Source organism: Diabrotica virgifera, chromosome 1, assembly GCF_917563875.1.
Source record: "Diabrotica virgifera virgifera chromosome 1, PGI_DIABVI_V3a".
NCBI lineage: Eukaryota > Metazoa > Arthropoda > Insecta > Coleoptera > Chrysomelidae > Diabrotica > Diabrotica virgifera.
Window position 1 is genome coordinate 51,051,138 of NC_065443.1, and position 6,000 is coordinate 51,057,137.

The following is a 6,000-nucleotide window of genomic DNA, read 5'->3' on the forward strand; positions in this document are numbered from 1 at the left end:
TTTAGCAGTTCTCTACCTTTGTTGACCCTCCTTAGGGCCAGTTGTTCAATCAGTAGTTAACTCATCGATTAAGTAAACCGTAATTAAATTTAATCTAAACATTATTTTTTAAGAAGTTGTTCAATGTTAGTTAACTTTCGGATTTATTAAACCCGAGTACTAAAGCGGCGACAACGTTGCCAGTTATTAATTAACGACTTGGAAAAAACTTTATCATGAAAATTGTACATAAAAATGTGTTCTGTGTTATAAAGTTAATGATTTTTGACATGTAGTGTTTAGTACATGTAAACTACTACTGAAAGAGATTTTAATTTACATTATTAAACATATTTAAAGTGAAAGAAAGTATTAAAAGTACAACTGCTAACTTTGCGTAAAAAACATTTTTAAATAGTAATGTTAATTTTTTAGCTTATAAAAATAATTCCTATTCCTTCACAAAAATTTCATTAAAAGTTTTTCCAATTTATTATTACCTGATTTTTACACAAAATGAAAAAAAGCGAAACTTCTAGAAATATGTATTTATAAACAATTAATAATTATCATGCATAAATTTGTAGAAAGCATAAGTACCTATACACTGAGAGATCTAATTTATTTTTGTACTGGCTATATGTGCATATCACTGGGTTATAATAATATAAATTTTTTAAGAAACACATTTTTTTGAAGTCACAAATCTTATATTAAACATATTTAAAGCTAAGAAATAATATTCGTCCTCTGTCATATCTCTGTCATCAAAATAAAAGAGAAATAGCCATTATTATTAGAGATACGAAATTGTAATAGATTATTACTGCATTATTACTGCAAATCTTATCTACGACTGAAAATTTATAGAAAGAACAATTCGAAATACATACATATCTATCTAGTGCAATAACTATGGTTGTTCCAATTTGGAATTTTCTCGAAAATATTTAATTTAAAACCAGAAAGTAAGGTTACAAATCTTTAGTTAACACCGTTAATCCTTCGTTTTTGAGCGATTAAGATAATCTCTTGTTAACAGATGGTTAAGTGTTAAACTTGCATTGAACAACGCAATATTAAGTTTAATTGAAGATTATTTTTAATATGAAGATAATCTCCAATTGAACAATCGGCCCTTAGTACTTCTTCATTAGTTTTTCTTGATATCCAGGGTATCTTCAGCATCCGCCTATGAATCCACATTTCCAATGCTTCAATTCTGTTCAAGATCGATACTTTTAGCGTCCACACTTCTGCACTATACAAAAGTACGGACCAAACATAGCACTTAACCATTCTTTGTCTTAGTTATAAACTGAGATGATTATTGCAAAGAAATGACTTCATTTTCATAAAAGTAGTTTTAGTCATTGCTATTCTACGTCTTACTTCTATGTCTGGATCTAGTTGGTCCGTTATCACAGTTCCCAAATATGATATTTTGTGAACTTTCTCAACTTGGACTCTGTTTAATTGAAGCTTTGCATCGGGATGTGGGTCACGACTAAACACTAAAAATTTGTTTTTTTTTTGAGTTTATTTTAATGCTCATTTCATCTCCTACCTCGTGAATACGATCAAGCAGAATTTGGAGACCTTCAATATTATCTGACAGAATTACTATATCGTCTGCATATCTAATCACATTAAGTAGTTTCCCGTTGATTTGTATTCCATATGGCTGTCTCTCAAGTGCCTTTTTAAATAACTGGTCCGAGTAAACATTGAACAATGTTGGCGACAAAATGCAAGCTTGTCTGACTCCTCGTTGTATGGAGATTTCATCGGTGTAGTTATCTCCAATTTTTACGATAGCAGTTTGATTCCAGTACAAATGTTTAATGACACGAATATCCTTGTCATCTATTCCGATATTTTTCAGTATTTGCATTAATTTTACATGCTGTACTTTATCGAATGCCTTTTCTAAGTCCACGAAACATGCAAATACATCTTTTCTTTGGTCACGGCATTTTTGTAATAGGATGTTAAGCGCAAAAAGTGCCTCCCTGGTTCCCATAGCATTTCTAAAACCAAATTGGGTATCTTCGAGATCTTCTTTGTTGTGAAGTATTCTTAGGAAAATCTTAAGAGTGTGGCTCATTAAGCTAATTAATCGATATTCTGAGCATTTTCTCGCATTGTGTTTTTTAGGTATTGCGACAAAGATGGATTTGAGCCAATCTGTGGGAATCACTCTGGTGCTATATATTGAATTAAAAAGTCTTACTACTACTTTTATGTTATCATCCTCTAATAGTTTCAGCAACTCAGTTGGTGTATCATCTGGACCACATAGTCCTGTCGCCAGGGGGGGTACAACGGCCTCGTTAATTCAGATGGACTTACTCAAGTTTTTTTTATGTATTTTGACCCGTAGAACACGAATTTTTTGGGTAACAGTTGATCCGGATGTCGATAAGATTGTTATAGACCAAGAACTTGAGGAATCAAATAACAGCGATTTTTGGCAAAACAAAACAATATTTTGTATTTTTTGGGCCATTTTAAGTAAAAAATATTTCTACAAGTTTTTTCGTAGGATGCACAGTTTTCGAGATAAACGCGGTTGAACTTTAAAAAAATCGAAAAATTGCAATTTTTGAACCCGAATAACTTTTGATTAAAAAATAAAATAGCAAGTCTGCTTACCGCATTTGAAAGTTTAAGTCAAATTATATCGGTTTTGATTATTTGCATTGGTAAAAATTTATTTTTTTATTGTTTAACAAAGCTATAAACACGTAGGGTTTCCCGTGCTTTTACATGCGTTTTAACGCATGTAACGTAGAAATAGTCTTGATTGCACTAGTACCTATTCTACCTACTCGTTCGATTTTAAATGAGAAATCATAGAAACATCACTCACGCACTAGTTGTTTGTAGCTTTGTTTAGCAATAACACAATAAATTTTTAGCAATGCAAATAATCAAAACCGACATAATTTGACTTGAACTTTCAAAGGCGCTAAGCAGAATTGCTATTTTATTTTTTAATCAAAAGTTATTCGGGTTTAAAAATTGCAGTTTTTCGATTTTTTGAAAGTTCAACCGCGTTTATCTCGAAAACTGTGCATCCTACTAAAAAACTTGTAGAAATATTTTTTGCTTAAAATGACCCAAAAAATACAAAATATTGTTTTGTTTTGCCAAAAATCGCTGTTATTTGATTCCTCAAGTTCTTGGTCTATAACAATCTTATCGACATCCGGATCAACTGTTACCCAAAAAATTCGTGTTCTACGGGTCAAAATACATAAAAAAAATTTGGGTAAGTCCATCTGAATTAACGAGGCCGTTGTACCCCCCCTGGCGACAGGACTAACAAGCTTTTCTAATTTTAGCATTATTTATAGCGTGTTCTACCTCGCATTTCATAATTTCTGGGCCGTCAGTACAGTTTTGGTAGAATTCGGCAAAATTATTCGATTATTCCTGTCATCTTCAAATAACTCTGATATATACAGCTGCCATTCTTTTCTTATTTCGTGCTCATTTACAATAATTTTGTTATTATTGTCAACGAGTACAGAGGGAACTCGTTTTTTAAATATGTTACTCATTTCTTTTAGTTTTTTTGTGCACATTAAATAAGTCGTGTCTAGATATCACATCCTCCATTTTTCTTTGGCTAATTTGATCACCTTTTTTATTTTTCTCTGCAGGTGTCTATATTCTGTTTCATTAGATTTTATCAGTCGACGTTGTTCCATCAATTTCAAGATGTCGTCTGTGATTGATTTGTTACCCATTCATATTAAACTCTTATGCAAAAATCAGACTGGTATTTATCACCCACTGGGCATTTTAATAAGTCCGACACGTAGAACATGTCATATGAGAGGAATTATGACAGGTGATAAATAGCAGTCTGATTTTTGCATAAGAGTTTAATGAAAGAGTAACAAATCAATTGGAAGTTCTGTCCGACAAAATACATGGGACGTTTTCGTAGTCTGACGTTCCAATGTTCTCGTACATCAAAGTTTGTCCGACTAGACACCGTTAAGCTATTAACAAATTTTCAGCTTGCTATTAGTCAACTTTTTTTTGGTACGCGGGATCCAGGCCCAAAGAGAAAAAATGAAATAACTTACAAAACAAAAACACTATAAGTTGATATGCACTTCTCCAATATTATGTAAATTACGCATTTTTATTACCTTATGAAGGAATTTATGAAACTTGGTGATATTTTTTACGTTAGACACAGTTCATCCCAAACCCTTTTTACGGTGCGTTATTAATTTTGACGTCATATAGGTAGATAGGCAATACAGTTGACTTACTTTTATTCATTTATACTGTACAACTCGGGACAGTTTTTTTTTGGCATTTTACATCCAAGAAAACAAAAAATCCAAGGAGAGATAAAATATGTTTTTTCGTATCTGGAATTAACACGACCTGGGGTAATTGCGGGGTGTATCGAGGTTGCCAAAGCCGGTCCTAAGCCCGGATAACATGTGGAGGGTGATATGCAAGGTAAGCAACCTACCAATCGTAAAAACGAATACTGCTCAAAGAAAAAATGTGAAGCTTCGCATCTGGATTGATAATATGAAGACTGCCACGGTATGAAATAAGGACAAGAGAAAATATCTAAAGGCATGTATCCATTATGTTTGCGAACCCCTTGCTGTTTGCGCTCCTGCAACTGCTCCAATTGATACGAAATGCGCTGTTCTACATATAAACACACAACTATCCACTATGTGGAGCAGTTGCAGGAGGAGTGCGAACATAGTGGATACACGCTTTAAAACCCAGATGAGATTAACCACATGGAACATCAGATCGGTCAATACTAGAGACCAAGAAATAACCCAAGTGCTGAGAGAGAAACAAATAGACATATGCGCTACACAGGAAACAAAAAAGGGAAAGGACAATCAAAATTAGGTAAATATATACTAATCTACAGTGGAGTAGCAAAAGAAAACAGGGTCAAAGAAGGTGTAGTCTTACTAATACACCAAAGTTACCAAAATCACATCAAAGAGTGTCAATATGTATCAGATAGACAACATAGAGATAGAGGTAAAAAACTCTAATGGTCAATGAAGAGAAAAATAAATATATGTGCATTAACAGGCAAAAAAGACGAGACAGAATAGGGCAAACTGAACAAAAATACTTAAATTTACAGCAGCATAATGTTAACTTGTAAATGACCACACTCCTTTCTTTTTTCTAAAAGGTTTGACAAATTTGATAGTATTTACATTTCTTTTTAAATTAATATATAAAAAATAATTTTCAAAACTATTATTTTATTGAACAATATCTATTTTAGAAAGTTTTGGTTTGTTATTATCTGAGTTTCCAATTTTTCACATTTGTAGAGCCAGGTGTATAAGGCAATGACGAAAAATTTTCTTTCATATTCAATATTAAACATAAAATACCACGTATTGGGAAATTGCTATTGGAAAAATATATGGTTATGGTAGGTACGCTAATCTTGAAGTACCTACTTTTAGGAATGTTAATATCTAAACACAAAATATTTTTTAAAACTTCTTCTAGTTTTTAAAACAAACAGCTAATGGTATCCAGTAGGGCACCTATTATACAAGGTTTTTTTCTACATACACCCAGTATTCAATATTCAGTAACTTAATTTTTCTGTCTGGCATGCCCATGCCCATAAAATTAACTGAAATATTACCGCACGTGGATAGATATTGGTTGAAATAATCCAATAATAAACTCAAAATAATGAGAAAACTGTTAAATTGTATGCAGCAGTTTACTCCTTTATCGAAAGCTATAAGCTTGTTCAATTGAAACACATCTTTGTTCAGGTTAGCCTTGGAAACAACTGTAACCTCTCAACTGACGTTCTGAAATGTTAGTTATGTTTGTAAACCTGTAAACGTCACACTGATTAGTTCCTCTCGTTTGTATTTGACAGCTATTTTAAGTATAGCTACTTCAAAATGGCCGTTCAATCTCAAATTAATCCCTTAATTTGTAATCTCACATTATTCTTAACTTCTTACAACTTTTATAGTT